This window comes from Mirounga angustirostris, unplaced genomic scaffold, assembly GCF_029215605.1.
Source record: "Mirounga angustirostris isolate CCGP_5_RB_7025 unplaced genomic scaffold, mMirAng1.0.hap1 SCAF_1, whole genome shotgun sequence".
Taxonomy (NCBI): domain Eukaryota; kingdom Metazoa; phylum Chordata; class Mammalia; order Carnivora; family Phocidae; genus Mirounga; species Mirounga angustirostris.
In genome coordinates, this window is record NW_026991709.1 from 165383478 (window position 1) to 165396505 (window position 13028).

Here is a 13028-nt window from a genome sequence, read left to right on the forward strand (position 1 = left end):
AAATTCTCTTAAAGTATATTAAGCATTTAAAAGAACCTTAGCATATACTTCTTTATAAAAGAATCTTTTTAAATCCAAATAACTGCTATTTAATTTGTAATGTGAATGCACTTCTTTTATACATATTTTTTTAAAGGAACTGGCATACATGTACTTTTTGACATTTTATTTTAAAGATTTTATTTATTTATTTGACAGAGAGAAAGAGATAGAGAGAGAGGGAACACAAGGAGGGGGAGTGGGAGAGGGAACAGCAGACTTCCCGCTGAGCAGAGAGCCTGATGGCGATGCGGGGCTCGATCCCAGGACCCTGGGATCATGACCTGAGCCAAAGGCAGATGCCTAACGACTGAGCCACCCAGGCGCCCCTTGACTTTTATTTTAAAGGTAACTAAAAATAGGGGCGCCTGGGTGGCTCAGTCAGTGGAGCATGCACTCTTGATCTCAGGGTTGTGGGTTCCAGCCCCACCATGGGTGCAGATTACTTAAAAATAAAATCTTAAAAAAATAAATAAATAAAACTAACTAAAAATACTATTTAGGACACTGACTGGTTTAACATTTTAACGAAAACTTCAAAAAGGGGCCAAACTTTGAAATATTTCATTGTGATTTTGCTTAAAGGGCCAGGTAACTGACAAATCTCTTCCAACTCCATGATTCATATTATTCTAATAAGCTAGATGCAACCACCCCACTTTCTGCTGGGAGCTGAGTACAAATGTATCAAACTAGGTTGTGCCTAACCTAAAAAGGGGGGAGGGCACCTTGGGAGTAATTTCCAGGGAATATCAAGTTCTCCAGAAAGTAGGGATGAGACAAGTAGCCTTTTTTCAGTTAGCATTTTATATGATGGCAATCCAACACACATATCCTGCAGGGTGTTCTCCATATTACTGGTCTAAAACTGGAGCTAACAGGGGCACCTGGCTGGCTTGTAGGTAGAGCATGTGACTCTTGATCTTGGGGTTGTGAGTTCAAGACCCACGCTGGGTGTAGAGATTAAACAAAATCTTAAAAAATAAAACAAAATAAAATTGGAGCTAACAGTACGCAACTCTTTCACAAAGCTAAACAAATTATTCTACCTATTCTGGCCTAATCCCAATCTAAATAATATATATATTGAAACATAAAAGTTTTATGCAGATAAAATATTCTTTTCCATTTCTTAATGAGAATTCAGCTGTCAGATGCTCTAGAACTGGTTTCCTCAGGAGGTGACTTGTATTTAGGAGGGTGGAGGGCATAGGATTTGTTTTCTTTTAACCTATACAAAGCTTTAGTTTTTTATTTTTCTTTGGAGGAGGCAATGGGTCCCTACCCTATTATATTCAGGGATATACTAAATTTGGGGTTAAGAGTATATAGTTGGCACAAATTCAATGCTCGAGTGGGAACTATAAATGATTTCTTTAATTGTATGCCAAACTGAATAATCTCCCAGGGAAAAGAACCTCCTCCTCCTGCCTTTCCTACCTCTTGCCCCTCCCCCAGCAACACTGCCTCCCCGCTGTGTAAAGAGCCCTTTGTCCTGCCCCGCACTTATCTAGCTGTTTGGCCATATTGACAGGCCAACTAAAAGCATAATAAGGGAGTCAGTCTGACATAAGCAGCTGGCAATTTGAAACAAAAATCTTCCTTTTCTACTCAGACCAAATCCTGCTGCAGAAGTCTCAGGCTCCTCCCATGCTTCCATCTATTTTTCAAATAGAGCAGCAAGGAATTCGTCATTCTCCCTTGATTAGGTAGCACATCAAAAACTTGAATCCCCAGACAGAAACAAATTCTTACAAATTCCTATATCCACTGCTTATTTTATGATTCATAACATAGGCCAAAGAGTATCCCCAGGTCTGGGTGTATAAACATAACCAACATAGCTAAGGAAATGATTCTTACTACTTCAATTTGCCATCTAAACTCCGAAAATTCTCAGACTACAAGGAAGACAGAAAAGCACAGAAGAGAAAGAGGTTAGACCAAACCAACACTCATATACATAAAGCAAAACTCGCTAATAGTCTTAGTGTTTTAACAATACGAAGATCCTATTCCAATAAGCAAAAAATTCTTTTTCCTTGTGTTTATATCAAAGATACTTAATGTGACCCTTACATCTCTCCCTGAGGTATTCAGTAAACAAAATCAATTATGATGGAAAAACTGAGTGAGACAGGATGGGATTACATATTCCTTGTTCAGTGAAGGTTACTATAAAGTAGGCTGAGATTTAGCGTCATTGTTTATCATCTCTCATGGTTTCCTTCATAAAGTGTTAAGAGCTTTTTCTAAAGTGATGCTTTCTAACAGCAACCCCCCCCCCATTACTGGATATCAATTTAGAACTGAATATACAATAGGACACTTTTCATAAGATTCTAAATGATTTAATAAAATGTATATTGATAAATGAAAGAAATGGTATTCTATCTTTCATGAATTTCTCTGAATCTTTACCACAAGAGAGATTAATTGCTACAGCAAGTGAAAGGTTCAAAGTGCCATTTCATCACATATTTTGGAATTTTGGGCAGTAAGGAATGGTACCAATTCTTGTCTATCACAGATGCGTTACACAAAATAAGTGTGCGTCTGAAAGGGTTTTTTCCCAAGTAGATTCCACAGCCAGCATGGAGCCCAATGTGAACGCGGGGCTTGAACTCACGACCCTGAGATCCAGACCTGAGCTGGTATCAATCAAATAGGAAGCTTAAGCGACTGAGCCACCCAAGCACTCCTGAGAGAATGTTTTTAATCAAATTATAAATAACTACCAGTTGTATTACTAAATATACATTATCTTACACATTTTACAGAGTTCAGAGTAAGTTTTGTCTTAAAGAAAATATCCTTATCAGTAAGTTTTAGTTTTCAATACCTGGAAGTTTTTTGATAAGTAAAATTCACTGCTAAGCCTTTTAGTTTCAGACTGAGCTGACAAATCACCACAGCTGAACCAGAAATTAGAAGAAAATTTTATTCTAGATCATAATCCAATTTTCAATAATAAGATGTATCCAATGATTGTTGTTAACTATGGCCTCATGTTTCATTAAGTTATTTCAACACGAAGAGGATAAGGCAAAAGCGGTTGTCTGCACATCTCCATTTTGCACTATATTATTTTCCTGTCCAAAAGCAAAAAATGAGACGTCAACCCTCCACTAGAAAGGCCAGAATAAGTTCAGAAAGAATTTAAGTTCCTAGACACAAAACAGGATCAGAAGATACAAAAATTTTCAAGCATACTGGTTAAATAAATCCTATGAAAAGGGCCTCTATGATCTTTCAGAAAATGATTACATCAAGATCAAAGGGTTCCAAACAATAGAAAATACAAGTGAAAAAGCAATTATTTTATCAGGTAACTTTCATATTATGTAATAACTTAAAAAGACATTTATATTTATATCTAAGCTATGTTAAACAGCGAGTACGAGTGAAACCATCTTTATTTGATATGGCACCTTTTATATGTAATACTAATAAGAATAGAACCACCTAAAATATTATTCATTAAAGGTTCTATTTCATTAGTCTATTTGTATCACTGAGAAACAATGCAAGCCACATTTGTGAATGACAAAACTCATTTCCATTCTTTTTGGTTCCCTGCCACAAATGTCAGAGTCAGATTACACATTATAGATGATTGTGGGATTTAAGTACATTTACATGAAACTGAAAATATCAAAATTCTGGGGGAAAAAAATAGGATGCAAAAGTCTTGGGAGGGGTAGGGGGAAGAAAACACATTGACATCTGTTAGATACTATGTAAGTGGTGGTATATTTGGGTGGTGGTTTTCCTTCAAGTACTTCCATATTCAACAAACTGTTCTGCCTAATCAAAGATCTGCCTAATGTGCAAGAGCTGTGGGGGAAGGGTAGACCACATAAGGGGCTCAGAGGCTATCTTTTCAAGTATCCTGTACTCTAGACTTATTTGATTTCTGAATATTCCTTCTGGCCCATCCTTTATTTCAAATGGATCATGGCCAAACATACATCCTTGTGATCTTACAAGACTACATCCAACACATATATAATGAATCAATTTTATAGGTCAAACGCCAAAGAAATAATATAATCGAGAAAAGTCTATAGTAATACAGAAATAAAAAAAATACTTTGGAGATTTATATTTAGAAATCATTCCAAAAAGAGTTCTTTTTAGAGTTTACAATTCCAAATGTAGTAATATGTTTAGTAAAACATCTATTCAATAAGGTAAATGTGGCCTAAAAACTGGAGAGAAGGAAGGAGGCACACAAACAACAAAATATCAAAATTAATTCAATAATTAAAGGGATGGAGGAAACCTGTCAGTTGCAGGAAAAAGAACTGATTTTTTCCATTCTGGTTCTCTGGAAGATCCTTAAATTCTTATTACTTTGGTTTTAAATGGATTGAAAAATTAAGACTCTAACAGAACTTTCAGACCTATCCAAGCACAAATCCTCAGATAAAAACTGAAAATCTGCCCCCCAAAACAAAAACCAAACAAGTCTTTAACTGTGATCTATTTTCCAGATGCTGATATCCTTAAATGGGTAGAAGGTTATGAATTGCTAACTCTCATCTCCCCACCAATAAAATGCAAACCAGCTCAGCAGTCAAAATTCCCAGGAAAGCAAGGTTTCTTCTTAGTCCTGAAGCAGCCATCGCCTAAGTGCAGCTCCCTGCAGCCAACAGCATTAATGGACGCTGCACTGCTGTCCTTCCCTGGAGACAGCAGCCAGCACTACTCAAGCTTCTCACGTAGCAACCAGAGCTCCAAAGCCAGCAGCTGCTGCTGCCTTGTATACTCACCCCTGTGATCCAACCCAAAGGAACAACCTTCTCCTTACCCCACCCCCACTCCTTACACACTCTTTTTTCTTTTTTTTGGACCAGTGCTCCATGCCAGAAGGGCCGGAATTATGCTTTTAGAAACAAACAATCCTAAGGTCACCCTTTTAGTTTTAAACTAAGACCTTTTACTAAAAAAATCAAATTCACCAAATAAATTCCAAATATCCATTTTTAAATTAAGCCAGCAATTTAGGAGTGAAGATTAAGTTTTCATCTTTAAAAGGCTGATTTTCAAAACACTCTTTATAGTCAAATTTAAATTTGCAGCTACAGACAGAGCCTTGTGTCTTGTCTTATCAAAGGACATAATTCATTTTTCTATACATAATGACAGTGTGAGTAACCCTTGAAGACTCTAATCCCATAACGGGCCAGAATTTGGGGCTATAGAAGAAAACTAATGACCCTCCTGAGAAAACTGGAAGAAATCCAATAAAAAAAAATCTCCTGTGTCCTCCAAGAGGCCCAGAAACCTCTGATTAAGTGAATATTCTTGCTTTACTCCTAGCTCACATCCACATTCCACACATCTAAAATTACCATTTACAACTTTTCTCTTAGAATGACCTAAAAACATTAACGACATAAAATTAACCATCAAGAAATTTTCCCAAATAAGATACACAAACATTCTCCTGAAAATCTCTAAACACTCAACTCAGCTGGATCCTCCCCAATCAAAAGTATAGCTATGTAACATCTGCCCAACAACAACAAAAAATGTAAATATGACCTTGATCACAAATATGTCATTTAAAAGCAACTTGTTTAGTCAAGTTATAAAGGAAATTAGCAGAGAACCTGGGGACTCTTTCAGTACTATGACCACGGAGAAAACTGGAGAAATGAACTAAAGTACAGACAAAGCCCAATGGAACCCTGAGCTCTGGGTAAGAAATGAGTTACTGGTGAACACATTGCACAAGTAACATGAGAAAGCAGAAAATGCAGGTCATCCACGCACCCCTGACCCAGACCAGCAGAGCTGGCTGCAGCATCAGTATCCAAGGGAAAGACCAGTTATTCCTACGAAGTGAGACCAGCAAAGGCGCTCTATAGAATAAATTAGCATAGAAGGGGCTTTCCCAACAGTTCAACTTTCCCTCTCACGCGATTCACCTACTTATAAAACCAGGGCTTTTTCTTACCACCATTCACCTCACATCCCTGGCTTCCACGCAGAGGGAAAGGGAATTCATAAAGGGTAAATTTTTCTGCTTTTAAAGACGTTCTCAAATGATCGCTCTCCACGCCCAAGGCAGGAAAAACGACACAATCTGGCTCAACTCCAAGCTCGAACCCTACAAATTCAATGAGGCTATCTCAGATACTGGGGCATACGCCACTGAGAGCCCAAGAATGTGAAGTGGGGGTGGCGAAGGTAACGTCTTTAGTGTGGGAAAAGCAGCAATCATCTGAGATGGGGACCCAAGAACGAGACTGAAGGCGTCCAGGAACATTATGGGGGGGGATCGAGGCCCCCCCCCGCCAGAGATCAGAGTTGTCACAAGGCCGCGCGAAAGGGGGTGGGGGTGGGGGTTAGGGGAGAAGGAAAAAAAGTATGCCTGTGCATTTTTACAGGAGGGCAGGGAAAGGCCTATCCTCAAGTAAAAGGTAAACGTGGAGTAGGCAGTTCCCAGGAAAAGGGGTGAAGAGGCGTGGGGGAGGGGAAGCGTCCTGACCCAGGAAAGGCATGAAAAGGGTAGTGGGGTCGACTAGATTACGAAGGGGGCCTCTCTCCCTGGGAAAGAGGGGTGCAGTGGTGTGTGGGGGGCAGCGAGGGGGATGAGAAGGGACAGCATCCTCCTGTGAAAAGCCTGGGGAGGGCCAGGCCCACGTCCCGAGAGCGAGCGCGGGGAGACGGAGGAGGTGACCCTTCCCCAGGGCCCGGTCGTGAGGATAGGTCTCTCTTTTCTGTCGGACCCTTACCTTGTCCCAGGCGCTGCCGGGCCTGGGCCCGGGCTGCGGCGCACAGCACTCCCGGGAGGCAGCAGGACTCGAGTTAGGCCCAACGCGGCGCCACGGCGTTTCCTGGCCGGGAATGGCCCGTGCCCGTGAAGTGGGGGTGGGGGGCAGAAAGGCGGAGCGAGCCAAAGGCGGGGAGGGGGAAGGGTCAGGGAAGGAGGGGGGGCTGGCACTACAGTGTTGGCGGACTGGCGGGACTGGGGCTGCGTGAGTCTCTCAGCGCAGGCGGGCGGCGGCCGCCCCTCCCCCGGCGGCGGCGGCGGCGGCGGCGGCGGCAGCTCACTCAGCCCGCTGCCCGAGCGGAAACGCCACTGACCGCACGGGGATTCCCAGCGCCGGCGCCAGGGGCACCCGGGACACGCCCCCTCCCGCCGCGCCATTGGCTTCTCCGCCCACCTCCCCGCACCCATTGGCCAGTTCGCCGCCAATCAGCGGAAGCCGCCGGGGCCGCCTAGAGAAGAGGCTGTGCTCTAGGGCTCCGGCTCCTCAGAGAGCCTCGGCTAGGTAGGGGAGCGGGACTCTGGTGGGAGGGGGGGGGGCCCGGTGGACTGAGGGGAGATGGGTGGCTGAAACGGTCTGGCTGATAGATGGGGGTCGCCTTCCCCCGCGGGAAGTCGGGAGTATAACGTTTGTTTAAGATGGAAGGGAAAGAGGTGGTCAGAGGCAGTCAAGAGTGTGGCCCGCCCTGCGGCAACCGGAGGGGGAGGGAGAAGAGCGGAAAAGGCTCGAATCCGGACGGAGCCATTACTCCTGCAGAGGGAGGAGCGCTGCCGGCTCACCTCTTGTCACTGATTGGCCGCTTCTCCTCCCGCCGTGTGTGAAAACACAAATGGCGTGTTTTGGTTGGAGTAAAGCGCCTGTCAGTTACAGCCTCGGGAGTGCGCAGCCGCCTGGGGACTCTCGCATTGCTCCCTGGGTGGGATGGGTAGGTAGATGGGGTGGGGAGAGAGCTGGAGGAGTGGGCGCGGTCGACCTCCCGCGGCGGGTGGAGGGTCAGTGAAAGTGCCTCCCGAACGGGCGTCCTGCCACCCGCCCCTTCCTTGGAGGGAGTCGGTTTACCCGCCGCCTGCTCGGCTTCGGCATCTGATTGGTTGCTGAAGCCCGGGGACCGGCCCTATGCCATTGGCTCGGGTCCCAAATGAGCGAAACCACTGAGCGGGTCAGCGGGGGTGGCAGGGAGGCGGTCGTTGGTACGGTCCTTCCCGAGGCCCAGCGCCGCAGTGTCTGGCCCCGCGCCCCTGCGCAACGTGGCAGGAAGCGCGCGCTGGAGGCGGAGGCAGGCTGCTGGGCCGAGGCTTCTGGGTGGCGGCGACCGCGGCTCCGCCCCGGGCGTCCGCCGCCTGAAGGACGAGACAAGCCGGATCTGCTCTCGGACTCGCGGGGGTGGGGGAAAGAGCGGGGGTCGGTCTTGCTGGTTTGTGGGAGGGAGGTGCATGTTCTCCAAAAATCGGCGCGAGCTGCAATCCTAAGGGATCTGCAGTGGAGGAGGCGGAGAGAAGGCCGCACCCTTCTCGGTAGGGGGAGGGGAGTGCCGCAGTACCTTTATGGGAGTTCTCTTCTGCCTCCTGTTTCCTAAGGACCGCCCTGGGCCTAGAAGAATCCCTCCCTCCCCCGCGATCTCGTCATCGCCTCCATGTCGAGTCGCTCCTTCTCGATTGTGGGCGGGACTCTCTTGCCCAGGCTTAACCTGGTGTCTGGGCGTTGTCCTGCAGGGAATTGAGCAGGTGTTAAGATTTCTCTCTTCCCACAGACTTGAGTTTGTGTCACAAAGTAATTATAATAGGGGTGGAGGAGGGAAATGGGAGTCCAAGCATTCACCTCGGGCTGATTTTAAGCAGCAAGACTTCGTGTTATTACTAAAGATCCTTTTTGTAGTAATTTTCCTGTAGATAAAGGGGAAATTAAAGGCATGGTCATCTGAGTTTTTTACTCACCCCATTTGAGAACCTTGCTGGCACCACCAAAGTATAGCATTTCAAATTAATCTCAAAATTTTAGGCCCTTTCCTTGCATCCCTAGGGTTAGGGATCTTATTAGCAACTCGCACTCCTACTTTGAGCCCATTTTGCATTTGTTGTACTTGCTCTTTCAATCCCCAGACATAGCAGTGGCTTTCTCCTCTCCTGTTTTTTTGCAGCCCGGTGAGTCATGAAACCAGACTGATCGGTTCTACTGCCAATTAAGGCTACCCAGTTTGAGGTGAGGCCTCACTCTTACCCAGTAATGCATTTATTCCTCCTTGAATGTTTACCTTGTTTTACACTTTTTTTCCTCAGCTAGGATTCTACCTCTTGATCATCTTCACAGTCCAGGTGACTTTGATTACTGCCTTACTGAAAATTGGATATGAGGTTCAGTAACATCTGTGTTTTACCTCCTTTGAATACCTCTCAATCCATCTTTTTATTTCTGTTCTCATCAGTTAGTAACTGGGCTCGATTGCCATAATGCTGATAGCCTCCAAACTGGTGTCTTTGCCTCTGGTATCATCTTCTGATCCATCTAACATGTTGCTGAGACAATTGTCCCAGCATACACATAGAGCTGAAAATGACTGATGCAACTCCTTTACTAGCTCCTTACCTATTTACAGGATGAATTCCATCAACGTGAAGGCGATATACAAGGCCCCTCAATGGGCTAACCTCTTTTCTTAACATTTTTTTTTTTTTTAAAGATTTTATTTACTTGACAGACAGTGAGAGAGGGAACACAAGCAGGAGAAGCAGGAGAGGGAGAAGGCGGCTTCCCGCGGAGCAGGGAGCCCGATGTGGGGCTTGATCCCAGAACCCTGGGATCATGACCTGAGCCAAAGGCAGTTGCTTAACAACTGAGCCACCCAGTTACCCCTTAACAGCTTTTTCATTTGCTACAGTTTTTTATGGATACTTTAAACATTAGCTTTCCAGTCATGCTGAATTGATTGTTTACCCAAATCATAGTGTCACTGTCCTCTTTGTAGGCTGGTTCCTTCTGGAGTGGCACCCTTACTCTGGTGCTCCTTACTCTTCAAGACGGTTAAGACTCAAATACCATCTCCTCTATGATCTTGCCTTCTGTGATCTAATCTTCCTATAAGCCAGACACCCCTAAAGAAAGGTTACCAGTGCTTTCTCCTGATCTGATAGCAGGTTGAATCCGCATTTCTCAGGTTATTGTCATTGCTTGTTTAAATTCTCTTAACTATTCTGAGCTTCTTGAGGTCACAGGTTCTTGTTAAGTCTCGGATCACTAAGCTCCTAGTGTATTCCCTGATAGCCAATCCTAAGTAAAATGGAATGAGCAACATGTGGATGTCTTTATAAAGTTTGATAGGTTATTGGTCTCTGAGAGTTTTGTATGCTTCCTAGTGCTTTAGGTTAGCACTGTCCAATAGGATGTTTGGCAGTGATGGAAATGTTCTGCATTTTTGCCAACCAGTATGGTAGCCACTAACCATATATTACTGTTGAGCACTGGAAATGTGTCTACTGTGACTGAATTTTCAACTTGATGTAATTTAAATTGCCACTGTGGACATTGTAGCTGTAGCCACAAACTTGTGTTGTGGGTTGCTGAATACTTAATATGCATTGATAATTTTCTCTTCATAGTGAGCAGTAAGGAAACAAAACTTGGCCCATTTAGTTTAATTTTTTCCCTGCTTGTTTAACCTATTACCTATACTACAGCTGTACCTAGCTGAAAGCTAAACTGAACAAGGCATTACTAAAGCTAACCTTGACTTGGACAACTGTGTGTTTAAAAAAGCAAGTGTTGACTAGTTGGGGTTTCAAAAAAGAACGTATAATGAATTTTAGGAAAGTGGGATTTCATTAAACCATAATGGTGACAGAGGTTTAGTTAGGAATAGGACTGTATCTGATATTGATGAAACCAGCCCTAAATTTCATTTCTACAGTTTTCATTTTTGGAGAAACTTGATCAGAGGAGCCAGGCCTTAGTATCATATCTTGTTAGGAAACCATCACAAAGTAAGTTGCATCCTGATAAAGTATAAATTAACAGATATATCCTAACACCAAAATATTTTGATTTGTTAATACAGCATGTTGTAAATTTCAGTTATATTTTTTAAAGACAATTTTTTTTTTTTACTTAGGATTTCTCAGAATATGAGACTCTTAGGATAGGAATCTTAAAACTGTCAGTGCACACAGATAGTTGGCTTGCTAATTAATGCAGATTTCCAGTTCCACAGCCAGAGATTCTGAATCCACTTAAGACAGAGGGGTGGGAGGCACTGGAATTCTGTATCATGTTCCTTATTTGCTTCTGATGTTTGGGGGCCCAGGAACCACACTGCAAATACAGCCTCTGCGCTATAGTACACCTATTTATCTGACAAAAAATGACTAAAACTTCAGAGAAACCTCTCTAATACTCTGTGTACTCTCTACTTTGTAATTTTTCCTTTCAAAAAACTGAATGGAAAAACAAGTTGAAAGGTGAAGAGTGGTAATAGTAATAGTTTTGGAAACTTGCAGGTTAGATTGTTTTTCTTATAAAAGGAATGTTAAAATACTCCAAATACATTTTTTGAACAACAGTATTGCCTTTTTTGTCTTCCCACTTAAATGCATTCATCAGGGACTTACTTTTGATTCCCCAGTGCCTGTACAAAGAGCTGGATACTCAACAAATGTTGGTTTTATTAATTTATACATGAAATTGGTTTTGAAATAGCGAAGTCAAAAAAAAAAAAAGACACAGGCTCCTTTTATGGAGAAATTTTAGGGTCATACTTAACCCAAGTCTCCTCATTCTATTTATAAAAGGAGACTGATGCATTGTGGTCTCTAAATGCATCTGTCTACTGTTGACCTCTTCCTTGGGTTTCCTGTATGAACCATTCCTCTTCCTGTGCTTCACTTCCTTGGGCTTTATTTTTATTTATTTTTTTCATAAACCAACTACTTATCTCTTTTTGAAGTAGAGCCATATTGTTTCTTATACTTCTAGGATAAAAGTTGAAGGTTTTGTAAAGGCTTTTAAATTTTTTTAGATTTGCAAAATTTGGAACACATAATGTTTGCCATATATACATAAGATATATACATATATATATTTTAAGATTTATTTTTTAGAGCGTGCGCACTGGAGGAGTGAGGGCCAAAAGGGAGAGGGGGAAAGAGGGAATCTCGAGGAGACTCCCCGCTAAGTGCAGAGCCTGACATGGGGCTTGATCTCACGACCCTGAGATCATGACCTGAGCTGAAACCAAAAGTTGGGCGTTCAACAGACTAAGCCACCCAGGCATCCCTCTGCCATTTATTTTTTATGCAAAGAGGAGGTTTGGTATATTAGGCTTTGCAACTGTTAGTCCAGAATATGATAGGGGTCAGCATCACAACAGTAAGACTACTTTGACTATTTTAGGCCAATCTTAAATTCTAGAGCACTTTGTTAGGTCATATGTCTAGGAATCTAGTAACTTGGAAGGTTGAGAATTTTTGATTTTGTGTTTATCTAGTAGCATACTACTTTATAATGGAGAACTTACTTCTCCAGAAGACTTTTTTTTCCTTATTCATGACTCCCCATTCTTGATGGAGTGGCTAAGAAACTGATTAGAGAACTGTTAGTAGCATGGAATTAAACATTTATTTTATCCAAGTCAGGGTTGAACCTGATGGATTACTCCTGGTATCATGGTATATACCTTTATGGTGATAAGAGACTATTTCTGGGGTGCCTGGGTGGCTCAGTCGTTAAGTGTCTGCCTTCAGCTCAGGTCATGATCCCAGGATCCTGGGATCGAGCCCTGAGTCGAGCTTCCTGCTCTGCAGGAAGCCTGCTTCTCCCTCTCCCACTGCCCCCCCGCCCCCCGCTTGTGTTCCCTCTCTTGCTCTCTGTCAAATAAATAAATAAAATCTTAAAAAAAAAAATTATTTCTGCCTCTCTGATTGTATCTCAGAGTCATGGTCACATTCAATAATCCTGTTTTCCAGCTTTATGCCTAGAGTTCATAGTCATCAGAATTTGAGACCCTTAGGATAGGAATCTTAAAACTGTCAGTGCATACAGATAGTAAAAGATAATTAATTTTTACCAGTTTGTCCTGGTATTTAGTCACCCTGTTTTTTAGGTTTAGAGTTTTGTTTTTGTTCTTTAGCATGTTTAAGATTGGATCTTCCTGCTGATAGCAGTGACACATTTTCAGATCACATTTATACACCTGGCTATTTTACCAACTAAGCAGCCCCA

At 43.0% G+C, this 13028-nt stretch overlaps 1 protein-coding gene across 20 annotated transcripts in view; it reads right to left on the reverse strand.

Annotated features, from left to right (window-relative positions):
* SETD5 (SET domain containing 5) overlaps window positions 1–6979 on the reverse strand; it is a 103033-nt gene extending 96054 nt beyond the window's left edge. For 19 of the 20 annotated variants that reach the window (XM_064593056.1, XM_045861911.3, XM_064593064.1 and 16 more), the window contains exon 1: window positions 6786–6979. The gene's annotated coding sequence lies outside the window, so the exon portion shown is untranslated. Of the gene's footprint in view, window positions 1–6004; window positions 6028–6785 lie in introns of those variants that run through there. The other variant, XM_064593016.1, reaches the window with a different exon arrangement.
* Between the last annotated feature and the right edge of the window lie 6049 nt (window positions 6980–13028).